This window comes from Grampus griseus (genome assembly GCF_964374135.1).
Source record: "Grampus griseus genome assembly, chromosome: 8".
Taxonomy (NCBI): domain Eukaryota; kingdom Metazoa; phylum Chordata; class Mammalia; order Artiodactyla; family Delphinidae; genus Grampus; species Grampus griseus.
The window spans coordinates 107818291-107839356 of NC_139002.1; the positions used below are offsets into that span (position 1 = coordinate 107818291).

The 21066-nt window shown below is 51.5% G+C and overlaps 1 protein-coding gene across 1 annotated transcript in view; it reads right to left on the reverse strand.

The window, feature by feature from the left end:
• The window catches only part of SHANK2 (SH3 and multiple ankyrin repeat domains 2), a gene marked incomplete at its 3' end in the record, with an annotated part of 537007 nt that extends 524566 nt beyond the window's left edge, over positions 1–12441 (reverse strand). The window contains exon 1 of the mRNA XM_082660603.1: positions 12366–12441. The remainder of the gene's footprint in view (positions 1–12365) is intronic.
• Between the last annotated feature and the right edge of the window lie 8625 nt (positions 12442–21066).

A 21066-nucleotide genomic window follows, 5' to 3' on the forward strand; every position in this document is an offset into this window, starting at 1 on the left:
TACACTGAGAACGTGATTTATGGTAGGGGGGCCTTGGCCTTGACCTCTGGGGGGGCTGGAGACTAAGGTCAGCCTGTAGGTGGGCAGCCACGCCTATGTGAGCCCCTGGACTCCGGGCTGCAAGGCGTGTCCCTAACTGGCAGTAGTAGCTCACGTGTGTCGTCACACAAGGTTTCTGGAAGAATCAAGTGCTGTTTTAAGTCTCCAGTGGGACAGGCCAGCTGGGAGCTGGTGCCTGGTCTCTCCTGGACCCTGGCCCACGAGCCTTCACAACAGCTGAATGTCATCTGTATCCTTTCCAACGAAGTGTAACTATAATACTGATAGCTTGGGCTTCCCTGGTGGCGCAGTGGTTGAGGGTCCGCCTGCCGATGCAGGGGACACGGGTTCGTGCCCCGGTCCGGGAGGATCCCACATGCCGCGGAGCGGCTGGGCCCGTGAGCCATGGCCGCTGAGCCTGCGCGTCCGGAGCCTGTGCTCTGCAACGGGAGAGGCCACAACAGAGAGGCCCGCGTACCGCAAAAAAAAAAAAAAAATCCTGATAGCTTGGCGAGTCCTGTGAGTCCTTCTAGAGAATCACTGAACGTGTGATGGTCTGGGCAGCCCTGAACATCCGGTTCTATACGTGGCTGTAGTTCTAGGGAGAAGAGTTACATGGGAGGGGTGGGGAGACTGACAGCTGGATTAATTTACCAGCACGTAAGTTTTATTAAAGTACAGTTGAGAAACTAGAAGAATGTAAACCCAAACAAGAATCACACACCGCACAGAGGAAATCTGGAGATCATTTGCTCCCAGGGTTACCAGAGGACCAGGGCAAGCGCCCCGGCTCGTAAGCACGTCTCCCGGCCGGAACTGGCTGCAGGGACAACCCCCCAGGCAGGTAACCGGATCCGACGCGCTTCCCGTCTGCGCTGCCCAGGACAGCTGCCAGCCCCCGGGTAAGGTGAGCCTGTGCTGGGCAGGGACCCGCGTTCCCCATGGACAAGTTCTCGGGTGACAGACTCCCCATGTGAAGACGCAGGACGAGGCACCGCCCGGGACTCCTGAGACAGGTGTGCGTCCCATACAGGCGCTGGGCATCTGGGCCCCACCAGCCACCCCTGCACTTTTAGGGGAAGCAGGATTCCTGAAGGCAGGCCCCACCCAGGTCTCACCTGGACCACCTCAGCCTAGGCCTGATCAGAGACACAGAAGAGAGTCCAGGGGCGTGCTTCCTGCCACCCAAACTAGTTCTCTCTACCTGGACACCGCCTACAGCGGCTGCCGTGGCGCCACCCAGAGCCAGTCTTGGGGAAGGGATGCAGGATGCAGATGCCACAGAAACACCATCTCCCCGAAAAGGGAGCCCTCCTCCACTGTTGGTGGGGATGTAAATTAGTGCAGCCACTGTGGAGAACAGTATGGAGGTTCCTCAAAAAACTAAGAATAGAACTACCATATGATCCAGCAATCCCACTACTGGGCATATTTCCAGAGAAAATCATACTTCAAAAAGGGTCATGTACCCCAGTGTTCATAGCAGCACTATTTGCAATAGCCAGGACGTGGAAGCAACCTAAATGTCCATCAATGGATGAATGGATAAAGAAGATGTGGCACAGATATGCAATGGACTATCAGTCATAAAAAAGGACGAAATAATGCCATTTGTGGCAACATGGATGGACCTAGAGATTATCATACTAAGTGAAGTAAGTCAGACAGAGAAAGACAAATATCATATGATATCACTTACATGTGGAATCTAAAATATGACACAGATGAACTTGTCTACAGAAGAGAAACAGACATAGAAAACAGACTTGTGGTTCCCAAGGGGGAGGGGGTGGGGGAAGGATGGACTGAGAGGTTGGGATTAGCAGATGCAAACTATTATATAAAGGATGGATAAACAAGGTCCTACTGTATAACACAGGGAACTATATTCAATATCCTGTGATAAACCACAATGGAAAAGAATATGAAAAAGAATATATCTATATATATGTGCATAACTGAATCACTTTGCTGTACGGCAGAAATTAACACAACATATAAATCAACTCTACTTCAATAAAATTTTTAAGAAAAGAAACACCATCTCCCCATGGCCTGTCCAGGGATGCAGACAGGGACGCCAGGCAGAGGAACGGACGCCGGGACGTTCGGGGCATGTGACGCAGTCCCTCTCAGGACAGAGCGAGTGATGTTGGCCTGACGTGGGCATCAGACCTGGGCCCTCTCACACCTGTCTGTTGGGATTAAGTTTAAGGAGGTCCAAGTTGCCCAAAGGGGGACGAGGAGCCTCTGGATTACCTCTGAACCCCACAAGGTGGAATGTTTCAGAAAGGGGCAGGGCTGCCAAGGCTTCCCACCGTCCACCGACCACGCCACCCCCGAGGTGTATGTTGTGCGTTAGCGTGTTGGTGGCGGGGAGTGGCAGAGTCTGCAGGGCCACTTGGAGGGCAGGGGTGTCCACGGGGCCATGTCCACAGTCATTTTCCGTGGCTGCTGCAGACAAGACGGGCCCAGGGAGAGCTGCCCTCGGGCTGCGGCTGCAGAAGAAGGGCCCCAATCAGCACAAGGGGCCCGTGGGCCAGCCTCGTACCCCATCCTTGGGATCCCGTATCCGATTTCTGATGCCATGTGCCCCAAGTCTGTGTGGGGACCTCAGTGTTTTCTGAAGCAATCGCTCCGTGAACACACGAGGGAAAAATAATAAACGAACTCCGCAAACCAGCTCGAGGGCCCCCTGCGCTGTCAGGCGTTTGTGCTACCACAGTACGGGGGCAGGGTGAGGGGCATAAATGCAAAACTTTCTGTGTTTTCCTTAACAAGCTGGTTCACAGATCTCCCCGCGCCCCCTGCCAACTGATGACAACTTCGGAAGGCGACACAGCAGACAGCCGTGCTCACGACAAACACCCGATGGGCCTGCTCCACATTCCAGCGTCCTGGCGGCTGCCATTTCCTCCATGCGTTGGATTAAATATTACTTTGAATCCATTTCGTGACTGTGAAACAGCTCTGATTAGCGGAACCGCTCCCTCTAAAAACATCCAGGGAGAATTAGCACTGGAAGGCGACTGTGTACCTGCCATCCAGGTGGAAGGAATAAATATAAAAGATGAACAGAAGCGTAAATATTTAGAGAACGTGAGAACCAGCACCCCTTCCCTTCATCCCTGACTGCGCTCTTGACAGACAGGTAAATTGCACTATTTTTCCCATCCATGGCTGTGGAACCACAGCAAAATTGCAGACATCGGCTTGCTACGTAGGCAGACAGGTGATAATTCGTAATATAATAAAAATGCCAACGGTAGAAAAGAAAAAGGGACAATTTGCATCCAACCAAACACCTTGAATTTTATTCCAACAGTCTACGATAGGAACACCTCATACACCAGAAAGTTGATGTGTTTGTTTTGGTGAATTACAAGGAAAGGCGAAGTCAGCAAGTTGGTGACTCCCTGCAGTTGTAAAGCCATGCGGCAGCTGTCCCCTCCAGCAGAACCAGACGACTGGCCAGCATCAGCCCCCTCCTGGTTAGTGGCTGCATGAGACCCTCTCTGCCAGGTGTACCGCTGGACGATGAAACAGCCATGAGCTCTGGACACCAGGTTCCTAATCGGGTTCCCTCAACACGGCCCCTTTGGGATTAGTCTCATAAAACCATCCCCCGGTGAAAGCGTGGTTAACACCCAGTGTCACCACCCTAGAAAATTCCTGGTTTGGCTACACGATTTGTTTCACTTGAAACACATACATACATATTTATTTTCACATTACGATCCCTTTACCTACAGTCACTCTCATCCAGCTCCTTTCTTACCAGGAAGCCGTCTCTACGAGCCCCGGTATATTCGGCCCTACATTGAGACCAGATCCTAACTCATTCCATCCGGCTATCTCCACCCACTTGGCCCGGGCTCAGTGGACGGGAGAGACCCAGGCTTCCGCCGAGAGAACCCAGGACACACCCAGCCTGCTCCACCCAGGGAAGCCACATTCCACACCCGGATGCGGGCAAGTCCTGCTGCAAAGAGCTGGTTCAGCAGCCTCGGGGCTGCAGATAAAACTGTCTCGGGGAACAGAGACACCAGCACGTGAGAACATGGAATTCAGTGCCCGTTCCTCCCGTTTCCTGGGATCCTCGGACACGTGACCACGTCCAACTCGGACCCTCGGGCCAGGGCGGGAGCCCCGCTGACCTGACGGCCGGTCCACTGCTCAGGGCCATGGTTTAGGGGGGATCTCGGGGAATGCTGCAACCCGAGAAGCTTCCCTACCCCAAGGAAGCTCCCCGAGGCTTCATCAGGCCAAGTCGTCTCCTTCCAACCCCCTGGCACCCAACCTTGGACTCAGTGCGACACACTAACGTCATCAATTTTTTGTTTTTAAACACTTTGGTGAAGATGTAATTCACACGCCATACAACTCATCCATTGGAGGGCACGATACAGTGGGTTCTCCTATAATCATTAAGTTGGGCAGACCATCACCTCTATCCATATTAAAACAACTTTCATTATCTCAGAAAGAAACCCGCAATTCTCAGCCATCCCCTCCCAACCCCTCACCCCCACCACCCCTGGTAACCGCTCATGACTTCCTGTTTCTATAGATTTGCCTGCTTGGGGCATTTCACATAAAATGCAATCACACAGTCATTCAATTCTCTTTCTTTCTTCTCTTTGAATTCTCTTCTGCAAAAAGCCTTGCCCTTGGCCAAAGTTACCTCTGACCATGGTTCCTTAAGTCCTACATCTGAATCTACGATACAGCAACACACCTGAACCCCCCAGCTTACCGTCCACCTCGAAAATGTTGTTGTTATGTCCTCAGCTTTCACTGAGGTCAAACGGTTTTTGAAAACTATTTGGTTTTTTCTTTTTTATGGCAAAACCACAACTGAAAACGCTATGTGAAAACATTCCTCCTAGGCTAGAGTGCTAAGAAAAATCTGCTCTCCAGAGGAGCTAATTTAATATCAGACAAGAGAACTCTGTTATTCCATCTTTCCCTTTTCTCCCTGGCTGCCAGGAAGCTCAGAGATAAATACCACACGTGGCTGCAAAAATGTGCTCTCAGCCCACGGGTTGGTCGTAGCCTAATGATTTTAGCCTAATGATTAAAGCAGAGTTTTACCCATGGGGACTGCAGCAGAATCATTTGGTTAGCAGGCAAACAAGGCCGATTCCCACTGAATTGGATTTCCTTTGGAGGAGGTCTTAGAATCTGCAATTTCAACAAGATACCCGAGAATTCTTGTTCCTCAGGCCAGGCTCTAAAGTCAAAGCAAAATGACATGGCCCTTTTGCTAGGACTGAGACGACCCATTTGGGGAAACAAACCCAGTTCTTGCTATTCCTCAATCGTTCTCACCCTTGAGGGGGAGCGTCGGTGAGCAGCCCAGGTGCTGTTTGCAGGGCCTGACACATGCCGCATGAAGGGGCTCTTACTGCCCAGACGATGACGCGGTCCTTGGCTAAGCTATTCGGAAGGATCTACGTGATGGGCCCAATGACCACCACCCCTTTCCCTAGACTCACGGCCTCCACCTCATTCCTCAGAGCAACCCAGCAGCTCCTGTGAACACTCCGGTCCGCCTGGACCCGTGCACCCTCCTCAACATCACACACCCCGCCCGGGGCTCTGGAAGCCCGAGGACGTTCCTGTACCAGCTTTTGTGGTCCCACTGCTCACCCACTCTGACGCTGGGAGATGCTTCCCCCCCCCCACCTGCCTCGTTGGGTAACCAGGTCTAAAGTGGTGGGAGAGGGCGGAGGGAGAGGAGTGGGTAACCCAGGGCCACTGAGCTTATCCCTGCTGGCACCGAGATGGCCGAGGGTGCAGCTGCATCGTGCCCTGCCCAGGGGCCTGCAGTGGGTCACAAAGAGCATGCAAAGGTGGAGACAGGGAAGCCTCCCGGGAGGTGGGGTCTCCTGACAGTCGAGGGGACGGGCACCAGGAAGGGTGGTGCACAGAGCAGAGGCGGGAACCTAGAGGCTGGGACAGGACCGTCGGGCACGGGGAAGGCACCCAAGGACAGTGTGGAACCATGTGCTGCCGTCGGGGGCGGGGGTGGCCTGGCAGTCGCCCGACCCCTCGGGCCTCGCTCCCTCTGCCCTGATGAGAGGTGAAGATACTGGGGCAGCTGGAGCAGAATTTACCCGCCCAGAAAGACCATAGGCAGGGGGCGTGTGGGCTGGCCTCCAGGCGCCCACCTTCACCTCCAGGCCTAGGAAGAAGGCTGAAGCACTCAAGGTGTACGTTCGTGCAGGGAAACTCTGAATGTGTGAAATACTCGGGGCACTTCCATGGGGGCCCAGCAATGTGCAGCCGGCGTGGGGACGCCGGCCAGCACGTCCCCATTCCGGCTGAGAGGGGAGATGCTCGCGGCCCGCAGGAAGCAGCTTGCAGGCGCTGCGTCCAGAGCAGGCTACACCTCTCCTGGCAGCTTATCTGGGGGCACGTCCTGCGGAGGGTGACAGGATGAGGGCAGTCCTGCCTACGCCAGCTCCAAGGCCCCTCCCCAAGGTTTCAGCCGGGCCGCGGTGACCTGGGGAAAGGCCGTCACGTCTTCCCGCGGTGACCGGCCTGCCATCAAGGTAACCCCGGCGGAAACCTGAGCCCCGGCCACACGCGAGGCCCACACTTCTCCTCCTTCTCACCGAAAAGTGACCCTGTTCCCCAACCAAATCCAGATCCACGTGCTGTATGAGCGTCCCGGGGCTGCCATAACAAAGTGTCACACGCCGGGCAGCTCAGAGCAACAAAAATGTATTCTCTCCCCATCCTGGAGGCCGAAAGTCTGGAATCAGGTTCACTGGACTGAAATCTGGGTGTCGCAGGGCTAGTGCCCTCCGGAGGCTCCAGGGGAGGGTCCTTCCTGCCTCTTCTGGCTTCCAGGGCTCCAGGTGTCCTGGGGCTCGTGGCTGCATCACCCCAGTCCCTGCCTTTGTCATCACGGGGTCTCCTCTGTGTTCACATCTCCCTCTGTCTCCCTCTTGTAAAGGCTCCTTGATGGTGTTAGGGGCCCAACTGGATCATCCAGGGTAACGCCCCATCTCAGGACCCTTAACTTGATCACATCTGCAAGCTGTACTATACACGGTGACACATGTGGTCCTGGGATGAGGACTTGATACCTTTAGGGCCGTTTCCAACGGCCCCACACAGCGACCCTTCGCTCCTCCTGGAGATTCCTGGGTCCCTCTGGGGAGATAACAGTGATTGAGGGCCACCTCCTTCACACAAGCTCAGAGAGGTACCATCACCCTCGCCTGGGCCTACACAGGGACCGCCCCGGGGAGGGGAGAGCAAAACTACTGTGCTTCTGTCCTGCAGACGACACGCAGACGGTGAGAGCAGACACCCCGCCCTTCGGAGCCAGACGTCTGGAGACAGTGGCCCCCATTCGATGTCCACACCCCTCGCCCACCATCACTCCCCGGCTCACTGCAATCTGAGATGTGGGGGGCTGCGGGGGACCCCTCTGGAAGCAGCGTCCATGCGGTTTGTACAGCATCACCCCCCCTCCGTGGTGAAGCTGCTGGACATGCCCGGGGCCCACGACCTCTTACATACACAGCTAATCCCTCCCGTAATGCCCTGGGCAACACCGGCCCGGGCCTCCCTCTGGCTGCCTGGACCTAACAGCCCCCAAGGCTCAGATCCAAGCCCAAGGAAGGCCATCGCCTACATCTCTGGAATTCCCTATCGAAGGGGAAGTAGGATGAACAGCATAAGCGGCAGCCCATAGCGTCCTGACTTGGTCCGTCATGAGCCTTCCTCTGGGGTCACTGGTTAGGGGCAGTCCCTAAACGCCACATCACCTGCTCCCAGCAGAAGGAGCCCCCTGTCTGGAGCCCACCTCCTACGCAGATGTCACAAGAAGAAGCCACACAACTTAACCAAGACACAGAGGCCTTCAGACCAGGAGGACGCCAGGGGCCCGCAGGCTGAGCGCTCACAGCCCCGGGGTTGTGGACGGAGAGCATCTCTCAGCATCTGATCTGCTGTCAGCGCTGGATGCGCCGAGATCATTCAGAACAGGGGTCAGCAAACTCTGTGTAAAGGGCCAGCCTGTAGATATTCTCAGCTCTGAGATCACACAGCCTCTGTCAGCCACTCAGCTCGGCCTCTGTAGCATGAAAGCAGCCAGAGATAATACAAGAAGGAACGAGCATGGCTGCGTGACAATAAAACTTTACCTACAAAAGGCAGCCCACGGAGTGGAGGAAAGATTTGCAAATCACATATGTGGCAAGGGATAAAAATCCGGAATATATAAAGAGCTTCTACAATTGAATAACAAACGTCAAGCAACCCAATTCAAAAATGGGCAGAGGACCTGAATAGACATTTCTCCAAAGAAGACACACACATGGCCAAGAAGGACATGAAAAGATGCCCAGAGTGACTGATCACTGGGGAAATGAAAACCAAAACTGCAGCGAGATACTACTTCACAGCCACTAGCATGACTACCATCAAAAAGACAGGAAAAACGCATTGGTGAGGATGTGGAGAAACTGGAACCCTTGGCACTGCTGGTGGGAGTGCAAAATGATGCAGCCACTGTGGAAAACAGTATGGCGACTCCTCAAAACGTTACGTGTACAATTACCATGTGACACAGCAATTCCAGTTCTGGGTACATCCCCCAAAGAACTGGTTTGGTTTTTGTTGGTTTTTGGGTTTTTTTTTTTTGCGGTACGCAGGCCTCTCACTGTTGTGGCCCCTCCCGTCGCGGAGCACAGGCTCCGGACGCGCAGGCTTAGCGGCCATGGCTCACGGGCCCAGCTGCTCCGCGGCATGTGGGATCTTCCCGGACCGGGGCACGAACCCGTGTCCCCTGCATCGGCAGACGGACTCTCAACCACTGCGCCACCAGGGAAGCCCAAGAACTGGTATTTTTACACCCATTTCCGGAGCAGCATTAATCACAACAGTCGAAGGTGGAAAGAAACAACCTAAATGTCTGTTGACAGTCGATGGATACACAAAGTTTGATCTCCATACACTGGAAGATTATTTGACCTTAAAAAAGAAGAAAGTTCTGACAGAGGCTACAACATGGATGAACCTTCAGGGTAGTATGTTCAGAGAAAAAAGTCAGACCCAAGAGGACAAATCCTGTAGGATTCCACTCATCGGAGGTCCCCAGAGTCATCAAATCCATAGAGACAGAAAGTAGGATGCTGGGGCCAGGGGTGGGGGACGGGAGGGGGAGCGAGTGTTGAATGGGGCCAGGGTGTCAGCTTGGGAAGGTGGGAGGTTCCGGAGGTGGAAGATGTGATGGTCGCACAATAATGTGAATGTACTTGATGCCCCTGAGCTGTCCACTCAGAAACGGTTAAGATGGTAAAAATTTATGCAACGTGTATTTTATCACGATTTAAAAAAACTGGATTTACAAAAACAGATGATGGTAGGATTTGGTCCGTGAGCCACAGTCTGCCAGCCCTGATTTAGGACCACACGCTAGGCACCCAGTTTTGGAGAGAATTACTTGAATCTCATCACCGAAGACAGTCTTCACCCAAACCTGTTGGCTGTGTCACGTCACCGCCAGAAGAGTCACCTGGAACCTCAGAAATCCTCCGGCACCCTAGGGGGGGTGTGTAATTATACCCACGAGTGGAAAAAATAATTGGAGGCAGTAATAAAGACCACTTCCCAAAAACCGAATCTTTGAATTCATTCCATCTGTGATTCATTGAATCACGGTGAGAATGCACAACACTGTACGTTAATTCTGTTACTCTGAAGCGGAAGCCTTCTGCCACTCATCACGTGACATCTGGCTACTCACTAAATTACCACACAAGGGTAACGTTCCATTTTTTCTGAGTGGCAGCAGGAGGGGGTCACTCCGAAAGGTCTGAAACCCAGAATCCACACGGGTTTATTAAGTGATGAATGTTTCACCTGTAAGGTGATGCAGCCAGGGCAGGGGTGCGGTGAGGCACCCACACAGGGGGCATCCGTGATGAATGGAGGCCCCAGGACACCCGGAGGCCGCTGAGGGGCAGGGCCGCTTTGTGGGACACCTGAGGATGCGGGAGAAGCAGCTGAGAGGCAGATGAAGAGCCCAGATGAACCTGAGGTTGATGGAGAATTCTGCCTCAGCTACGCCCACACCCAGGACGCAGCACCTCCTGGGCTCAAGAAGACCCGCTCCCGAGAGATGGAAACCCTCCCCGTCCACAGCACAAGGGCCACCATCCTTCCTCCAGCCGAGAGGCCTAACCTCCCAATGAACACCTGGTCCCCTGGCCTGGAGACAGCCCGCTGTGTGGGCGAAAAGCGCCCTGGCCGGCAAACCAAGATTACAACACGTCCACTCCTGGCGCGAAAGGGCCGTCCGGTCCAGCTTGAAAACCTCTTCTCTTTCCCCTTGTACATCAATGACCACGGTCACAGGGACAGATCCTGAAATCAAATGCTCCCACCGCTTGGGGCCAATGGTAAGTATAACAGTTCTCTAAGAAGAGGCTGGAGGCCCAGCCCGGGCAGCACCCTATCTCAGACGCCGGAATGGTGACAAGCAAACGCTCAGATCCAAGGGTCAAGTGTCCTTTCTCAGGAAGAAACCTGGAGGAGGTCAGAGGGCCTTGGTGCAAACCCAGGCTCAGAGAGGTTCGACCTCGTCGTGAGCCGGCCTGAGGCGGATGACCCACAAATGCAGAAACACGCTGCACGGGGGCTTAGTGCTCTGCCACCAGCTGCCACCATAATGAATGGTAAGTAAGTCCCAAGTCCCGATCCCAAGGACGTCAAAGGCAGGCCTTACGGACGACGCTGTAGGTACGGTTCAGCCTAGTGCGGGACCTTCCCTCACACCTGGACACACTCCTTCTCTGAGGCTGCTCTGCCTCTAGAAGAAAGGGCTGCCACATCCTCCGCTAGAGTCACACATCTCACGTGCATCTGTCACCTCTCCACTGAGCCACAGTGAGTGAGCAGGTACCGTGGGGTTCAGAGCCGGGGGTTCCCAACGAGGGGCCAGCATCCAGCATCGGGGAGGAACAGAGGACAAGGGGACCGTAGGCTCTGCCCACTCAGCAGAGACAGCGGGGGCTGGTTCTCCATGGGGCCCCATCACCACCGCTCGCCGGGTGAGTGCCCGTGTGTGCTCGGGGGAGGGCAAGAGCAGAGGCCAGAGAAGCTCAGAGCACATGGAGGGAATCATGACCACACGGAAATGCTTGAACAAGGACAGTGAGAGCGTCTGAACTGGATTTCAGGCAGGACTGCAGAGCTGGGAAGCTGGGGGTAGGAAACCAGTTAGGAGGCGACCCCCAAAAGCAGTGGAGACCAGGACCAGGGCAGGGGCAGTGGCTCCGACATTCCGCTCCTGCCTGCTGTATTTGTAAGTCCGGGACATGCACTCTCAATGGAATCTTGGAAGGTGAGACGGATCTTAGTGTTTTTAAGTAGGAGGCACAGATATACAAGCAGAACATGAACAGATATACAACCTTTCCATAGTATTAAAATTTCACTGGGGTGGACAATTTGGAAAAACGGTCCAAAATGTCTCCATGGATAGGCAATGATATTTTTTCATAAAGGCTGAGAAACAGTGTCCAACGGGGAGTGGACCTCACAGACCTGCCTTTCTGGTCCCCAGTTCGCAGAGCCAGGCTGGGCAGCCGGGTGTCGCACCAGAAAGAGCCCAGGCTGTGCACAGCCAGGGCTGGATGGAGCCTCTCAGGACCAAGTAGTCCATGAGCAGCGTGTCTAACTGCTGGGAGCCTGTCCCCTCACCTGAGAATGGCAATCATTTCCCTTTCTTCATGAGGTCAGTCATGGTAAAAAGCCCAGCCTTTAGGCAACGTTCAGCAAATGCCGAGTTTAAGCACATGTTACAGATGAAACGATGCCAGTGGAGCACGTGTAACAAGCTCTGGGCACCAGAGCACAGGGCATAGCTCGGCTCTGCGGAACCACAGACTGTGGGCTTCCCTCCGTGGTCCCTGTGCTGGACACAGACAGGTGTCCCCCGATCCAAGCAAAAATGGAGGTGGGGCACCTGTAACACTTCCCCCATCATCCACTTTAGCCCCATCGGCTGAGTCCAGCCTGGACATCTCAGAGCACAGACAAGGAGCCAGACCTGGAGCCTCAGCCACAGTCCCAATAATTCCCCCAAGGTCACATTAGCCAGGCACCAAGGGGCAGGCTTGTTCCCCCAGCGCCAAGGGCAACTCCACCCACCCTCTCCCCACCCTGACACAAGCACCTGGGCCCTGACTGCGAGGAACTGACCATCCTCTGGCCGCAGTGCCAAAGGGAGGAGGCGAACCACACCATGGCAATGGAGATAGGCTCGCAGATGACAAGGACAAGAAGAAGATGTCCCAACTCACCAGAGGTGCTGTCAGACTGGGCCCCGCAGAAAGGTCTCTTGGAACAGGAGCCGTCTGCACTCCAGTGGGTCAAGGCATGGAGACAGGAGAGATTTCCAGAGCTGCAAGAGACAACCAGGTCATGGTCAGATAGCGCACGGGTCCCCATCAGCCCGTGGCCTGTTAGGAACCGGGCTGCACAACAGGAAGCGAGCGGCAGGCAAGTAAGTGACGCTTCACCTGTATTTACAGCCACTCCCCATCGCTCACATTACTGCCTGAACCATCACCCCCACCCACCCACCCGTGGAAAAACTGTCTGATACGAAACCAGTCCCTGGTGCCAAAAAGGTTGGGGACCGCTGAGATGGAGGCCCCAAGAGGCAGAGGTTAAAACTTCAAGTGCATCTTGATATCTCTGAGCTGAAAACCAGGGGCTGCACTTCTGCTTCCGGAAAGATGGAGTAGACGCACTTTTCCCTACTCCTCCCAAGAAGAGCCACGAAAAACCCAGTATGTCGTACAGGAAACAAACGTAAGATTCTGAGAGGTAGAGAGAAGGCAGCATGGGCCGGGACCAGGGACCCAAGGAACAGCACGGTGGTCGGTTCTCCGGGCTGGAGAACCTCATATCCCAGACTGGGAGATAAGAAGTCAGAAACCCAGAAACACCAGTAGAAGCAGAAAAAAAAAAGCCACAACGAATGACTATTCTCTCCAGCCAAAATGCCAGGAAAATGGCAGACGAAAAGGACTATGTTTAGACAATAACTGCTCTACTGGACCCAGATATCACAGGAAAACTGTGGCCTCCACCCTGACTCATAGCAGCAGAGGCCGAGGGGGGAGCCTGGGCTTCCCCTTGTGCGGCTGCCGTGAGGCACCCAAACCTCCACTGGGGGGGATCAAGTAAACCGAGGTGGAAGCTGGGACTTTCTTCCCTACCGAGCTGTGACAAATCCTCCTCTGGTTCCATTCGGGGACCTGGATTTCCACAAGCATTTGGCATCCCTCCCTCACGCCCCCACCTCACTCCGCTGGACTGGGGTCAGAAGAGGGCTAACGGAGAGTCAGGACTTTCCCCACTACCAGCAAGAATGAGGCCACCCCCCACCACGGTATCAGGGGAGACCACGTGGGGAGCAGGTCCCCTCCCCCACCAGCAATAACAGGAGCCCCCCCCCACTTGGGTATCAATAGAGGTCAACTGAGGAAGCTGGACATCTACCTCCACCTGGCAGGAACACTTCCCTTGTGAGAGTGATGTCAAAACAAGCCGGCTAAAACAAAAGAATTCCATGAAATGTTCAAAGAACAAACATCAATTCTACACAGTATCTTCCACAAAATAGAATCCAATCCATTTTGCGGAACAAATATGACCCTGATACTAAAACCATACAAAGAGAGTACAAAAAAGAAAACCACAGGTGAATATCTCTCATAAATATAGACATAAAAAATCCTTAATAAAATATTATCAAATAGAATTAAGCATTATACGAAAAGAATTATATATCATGACAAGTAGAGTTTATTTCTGGAATGCTAGGCTGGTTCAATATTTTTTTAAAAAATCAATTTATAGGGACTTCCCTGGTGGTCCAGTGGTTAAGAATCTGCCTTCCAATGCAGGGGACGCAGGTTCAATCCCTGGTCGGGGAACTAAGATCCCACGTGCTGTGGGGCAACTAAGCCCACGTGCTGCAACAAAAGACCCCACATGCCACAACAAAGATCCCGTGTGCTGCAAATAAGACACGATGCAGCCACATACGTACATACATAACTATTTTAAAAATAAATAAAAAAATAAAAATAAAAGTATGTAATACACTATACCAACAGGCTAAAGAAGGAAAATCACATGGTCATAGCAATCAACGCAGAGAAAGTATTTGACAAAATTCAACATCCATCTGTGAAAACATCTCTCCCAAAAATAGGAAGAGGGGAAATTCTTCATCTTGATCAAGAGCATTTGCAAAACTTCATGTCATCAGCTAACATTATTCCAAACAGGGAAAGACTAAATGCTTTCCTTTTGTGATGAGGAACACGGCAAGGATGTCTGCTCTCATCATTCTCATTCACCATAGGGGTAGACGTTCTAGCTAGCACAAAAGGCAAGAAAAGGAAATAAAAAGCATACAGATTGGGAAGACAGAAATAAAACTGTCCCCATCTGTAGATGACGTGATTGTAGAAAATCCCAAGGAATTGCCAAAACAACACCTCCTAGAAATAATACATGAGTTGTGAACAAGGTCACAAGATACATGATTGACATATAAAAGTCAACTGCATCCCCACATACTAGCAATGAACATGTGGCCACCAAAATTTATAATCCAATACCGTTTACCATTGCTCAAAAAATAAAATACTTAGGTGTGAATCTAACAAAACACGTACAAGACTTGTACACTGAAGTCTACACGAATCGTTGAAAGAAATCAAAGAACATCTAAAGAAGTGGAGAGACATACCCTGATCGTGGAACACGGTCAAGACGTCAACGCTTCCCAAATTGGGAAGAGTTGGGTGGGACACAATCCCAGCAAGACTTTTTTGTGTGTATATAGACAATATTATTCTGAAATTTACATGGAAAAGCAAAGGAACCAGAATAACTAAAACGAATTTGGCAAAGAATAAAGTGAGGGCAATCAGTTTACCCAATGTCAAGACGTACACGGCCAGAGTAATCAAGGCTGTGTGGTTATGGAGGACAGATAGGGACACAGATCAACAGAGAGCCCAGAAACAGACCCACACAAATACACCCAGCTGAGTTTTCTTTATAAGTTTATTTATATTTGTATTTATTTTTGGCAGCCTTGGGTCTTCGCTGCTGCCCGTGTGCTTTCTCTAGTTGCAGCAAGCGGGGGCTACTCTTCTTTGCGGTGCCCGGGCTTCTCTTGTTGCAGAGCGTGGGCTCTAGGTGCACGGGCTTCAGTAGTTGTGGCTCTCAGGCTCAGCAGTTCTGACTCACGGGCTCTAGAGCGCAGGCTCAGTAGTTCTGACTCACGGGCTCTAGAGCGCAGGCTCAGTAGTTGTGGCATACGGGCTTAGTTGCTCCATGGCATGTGGGAGCTTCCCGGACCAGGGATTGAACCCATGTCCCCTGCATTGACAGGTGGGTTCTTAACCCCTGCACCACCCAGTCCCCCAGTTGATTTTTGACAAAGGCATAAAAGCAACGTCCCCCAGTTGATTTTTGACAAAGGCATAAAAGCAACTCAATGGAGGAAGGATGGCCCCCTTCAACAAAGGGCGTTGGAGCAACTGGACATTGATAGACAAAATAACGGCCATGAACGTGAGCCTTACACAGTGACCCAGCAATCCCTCTCCTCGGCATACATCCAGCAAAACTCTAATTCGAAAAGACACATGCACCCCAATGTTCACTGCAGCACTATTCACAATAGCCAGGACATGTCCATCAACAGACGAATGGATAAAGATACGGTACATATATACAATGGAATATTACTCAGCCATAAAAAAGAATGAAATGATGCCATTTGCAGCAACATGCATGGACCTAGAGATTATCTTACTAAGTGAAGTAAGTCAAAGACAAATATCATATGATATCGCTTACATATGGAATCTAAAATATGACACAAATGAACATATCTACAAAACAGAAACAGACTCACAGACATAGAAAACAAACTACGGTTACCAAAGGGGGAAGGGGTGGGGGAAGAGATAAATTAGGAGTTTAGGATGAACAGATACACTACTATATACAAAATAGATAAACAACGAAGGCATACTGTATAATGCACAGAACTGTATTCAATGTTTTGTAATAACCTATAATGGAAAAGGATCTGAAAAAGAATAGATAAATATCTATATATGTATAACTAAATCACTTTGCTGTATACCTGAAACTAACAGAACATTATAAATCAACCATAGTTCAATTTTTAAAAAATCAACTCAAAACAGATCATGGACTTAAATGTAAAATGTAAAACTATAAAACTTTGGAAAAAAACTTCTCACAGGAGAAAATCTTCAGGATCTAGGGTTAGGAATGCCAAAAGGATGCCAAAATCACAATCCACACACAGAAAAAAAATCAATAAATTGGATCTCATCAAAATTAAAACCTTTTGTTCTGTGAAGAAGAAGATAAAAGTACAAATCACAGACTGGGAGAAAATGTTTGCAAACCACACGTCTAACAGAGGACTAGTGTTCAGAATATAAAAAACTCTCAAAACTTAACAGGATAAAAACCAAACCATCCAATTAAAACAGGGACAAAAGACATGCAGACATTTTACAAAGGAGGATAGCGAGATGACAAAAGAGCACATGAAAAGATGTTCAAAACATCATTAGCCACAATGCCTTTTAAAGTGCAATGAAACATCAAGAAATTATAAATCTTTTAATTAAATGCTTCTTCAGTGTATCTTAAAAAAACACATCATTAGCCACTAAAGCAATGCAAATTAAAACCTCAGGGACATATCCCCACACCAGAGGGGCTAAAGTAGAAAACAGTAAAATTCTGTGAGAAAATGGGCAAACTCTCACATTACTGGCGGGAATACAAAATGGGACAGCCATGTAGGAAAACCGTGTAGCTGTTTCTTAAAAATCTAAACATGCAACTACCATACGACCCAGAAACTGCACCCGTGGGCATTTATCCCAGAGAAATGAAGGCTCACGTTCACACAAAAACCTGAAAACTAATGTTTATAGCAGCTTTGTTCGTAACAACCCCAAACTGCAAACAACCCAGGTGCCCCTCCAAGGGTGACGGGTTAGACAAACTGACGCATACACACCATGGAATCCTACTCTGCATAAGAAAGCAGGGACCACGGATACGCAACAATCTCTACGGAGTTTCGATGACAGAGAGAGAAGCCAACACCAGAAAGTCACTTACTGTGTGATTCCACTTCTGTATAATTACTGAAATAACAAAATTATAGAGATGGAAGACAGATGAGTGGTTGCCAGGGGTTGAAAAGCAAGTGAAGCAGGAGGGAGTCTGTGGGGCTATAAAAGGGCAGCATGAGGGATCCGGGTGCTCATGGAAACACTTGTATCTTGACCGTGTCACTGTCAATGTCCCTGTGCTGAGATGTTGTCCATTTAGTTCTGCAAGATACTAGTCATGGGGCAAACTGGGTAGAGGGTACAGGGGACAGCTCTGTATTATTTCTTAGAATTGCAATTATTTTAAAAATAGTTTCCTTTTATTTTAAGAAGTACCTTGTGGAAAATGAAACTAATGAAAAGAGGTTACAGAGAGTTGCCATGTGACCCAAGACGCATGATTCTACTCCGAGGCGTAGAGCTAAAACAGATAAAAACACATGTCCACACAAAAACCTGTATCCTCATCTTCATAGCAGCCCTCTTCCTAATAGCCAAACAGTGGAAGTAACCTAAATGTCCACCAACTGATGACTAGATAAATAAAATGCGGTCCATCCGTGCAATGGAATCTTATTCGGCCACAAAAAGACACGATGCACTGACACACGCTACCACGTGGATGAACCCTGAAAAGCACGATGCTGTAAGTGAAAGAAGGTAGACATAAAAGGACCTCACACATCGTACGGTTCCATTTACATAAACTGCTCCGAATAGGCACAACCACAGAGACAGAAAGCGGATGAGGGGTTGCTGGGGTCCGGGAAGGGGAGGGGGGATGGGGGGCACTGCTAATGGGTACGAGGTTTGTTTTGGGGGGAACCAAAATGTCCCAAAATTGATTGTGGTAATGGCCGTACAATCCATGAATACACTAAAAATACACCGCCGTATACACTTTAAGTGTGTGGATCGCATGGTATGTGAAATATACCTCAAATTGTTGAAAAAAGCAAGCAGTGACTGGGTTCTAGGAAACTTTAAAAGCACCCACTTTAGAGCGATCCTCCCTGGCGCCCATGGAGAATCACTAAATTATTGAACCGTTTTAAAATGTTAGCCATCAGCGTTCTGCAGCTATTTTTAGCAGTGCCCAGCCCATCATTCCTAAGGAGATGGAAATCGGAACTGTGAAGCCTTCTGAAACAGCTCTGTAACCCCCAGGCTACGCCCCAGGCACAGAGTAGCCCCGGTGTCCTGGGCTGGGAGTCAGGAGGCGCTAGCCTGTGCCCTGGACAGACCCGGCTGCCCCAGCCCCGCGGGCCCTTCTCTGGAAGACCAGGGCTCCCAGAGTCCATCTGCCTGGTTCCAGCCCCGCTCTGCCACCACCCCCGACCGCGTGCCAGCTAATTCTGTGAAATGGGAATGCGTGAAGACGCCACCTGGAGTCCTGAGGATTAACTGACCACGCACAGGTGGCTCCCCCCCACGGGCACCCCAAAACAGAGGAAATGTCACCACCTCCCTCTCATCCAGAAAGGCAGCGGGAATGGCCCCACACTGCAGGTCCTCCCCTTAGTGAGGAAGCCGATTCTGCCAAACTGGTCCAGGAACGTTCCTAGCAGCATCATACACAGCAGTCAAAAAGTGGAGCCAGGAACGTCCCTGGGGGTCCAGCGGTAAGATTCCATGCTCCCAACGCAGGGGACACGGGTTTGATCCCTGGTCGGGAAACTAAGATCCAACGTAATAAAAAAAAAAAAGTGGAAACAACCCAAGGTCCATCAACAGAAGAAAGGACAGACACAATACGCTCTATCCGTACAAGGGAGTATCATTCACCCATCAAAAGGAATGAAGCATTGACACAGGCTACAACGTGGACGAACCTTAAAAACATTCTGCTCAGTGAACGAAGCCAAGCGCAAAGGACCCCATGTCGTGCGATCCACTTCCATGAAATGTCCAGGGCAGGCAAATCCGTAAAGACAGAAAGCAGACGGGGGGCTGCCAGGGGCTGGAAGGGACTGTCTGTGGGTTTCCTTTCGGGGTGATGAAAACTAGCACTTTTTGTACTAAATGCCACTGAACTGTACGGTTTTCAATGGTTGACTTTACGTTCTGTGTATTTCACCTCAATCATAAAAAAGAGTCTCATTCTCAACCGCTCACGAGGGTTCAGAATCCACTTTACAGAGCGAGGGAGGAAAAAACCCTGAAACGAGGCAAAATGCCAACACTGTCAGGAATGAGGAGAAAAGGGAAAACTCTGATCCTCGACTTTTGTCATAGCAACCTTCCACAGCCCTGGGGGGCGGCGGGAACGCGTACACCACCTCCCCACCGTGCTGTCCACACCATGCTGAAGTCATCTGATCTACCCATTCTCCCGAAGAGAAAAGCGAGGCCCAGGTCCCGCAGCAGCTGAGCGGCCCAGCCGGGACCAGAGCCAGGGCCCGGCTGCCCCATCCTGCCGCTTTCTGCCTCCGGGAAATCGCTCCTCACAAAAGCAGGACCCAGTGGGAAGTCCCCGTGGCCCTTGACCTCCACGGAACACTCTTAACTCTCCTCTGCCCCGGCTCCATTACCAGAGAGGGCAAAAGTGCAGGTGGGAGTGAGCTTCGTAACAGCTCTCGTGTAAAATTATTCAGAAACAGAGTTAAAATATTAATTACGCCCGCCAGCTGAACCACAGAGCCCGTGACCCCTAAAAGCGTGAAACCCCAGCTGGCCCCTCCACTGGTGCCCGTGATGACGGGTGACGATCATGACCAGCAGCTGGGGGAGCCTAGCTGCAGGCGGGGCTGCCCCAAACCCAGACGGGGTGCGCGCCTCCCTGGACCTTCTGCCTGGGGACGTCCTCTCCCAATGACCCTAGACTTGGCCATTATGCTCGCTTCAACGAAACGGGCCAGAGCAAAGGGACGCGTTCTCGCCGCTCTCGGGAGCCCTGCAACTACTACCCAGTGACCAAGCCAGGCTGGCCCGTGGCAGGGTGAGAGAGGGATGATGCAGTTACCCCCCAACCCCTGCCAACAACCAGCCCACCCGGGAGACGTGAGTGAGGCCTGCCCACCAGCGGACCACAGGTGAACTCAGGAATCATCGGAGTCCTACTCAAATGGTCCACTTTCCAAATTGCGAGGTAAATAAGCCAGGGGTCAGCAAGTGATTGGCCTGTGGGCCAAAGTCAGCCCACGGCTTGTTTCTCTAAATAACGTTTTATCGGGGCACAGCCATGCCCATTCACCCGACTGCTCTTGCTTTGTAGAGAGACTGTACAGCATGAAGCATGGAATATTTACTCTCTGGCCCTGAAATAAACAGTGGTCGTTTTCCCCAAAGTTCTGGAGTGTTTTGTTCTGCAGGTTGTTAGCTGACATGAGCTCCGTCTAATTGTTACTGATTAGGTGGGCGTTACCATCCCACACAGCGGAGGATCAGGCAATGCCCGAGGCCACACAGGTGGGCCACACAGGCAGCCTCCGCAGAGCGGAACTGAACTCTGGTTTGTCCGACACCAAAGGCCCCGTCATCTTGCAGGCTTTTCAGAAAGGGCTCTTAACTGGATGACTAACTGAATAAATATTCCACCCCGACCTCCCAGGTCCTCTCCTCCCTCTTCAATAAAAGATGGCAGGATAAAATTTCAAATGAACAAGAGCACATCCGTGTCAGCAGCATCATCTGAGAGCCAAGAAGGTCCGCTCGAAACAGCACCTTCCGCCGCGCAGCCCAGCCATCTGGGGCTCCCGCGGGGCAGTGGGTGGGGGAGTGCCCCTCGCTGAGAAACCCTCTGTGGGAACTTTCCGGACACACCAGGGAGCGGAGGAGCTCAGGTGGGCCCCCAAGGCTACCGATG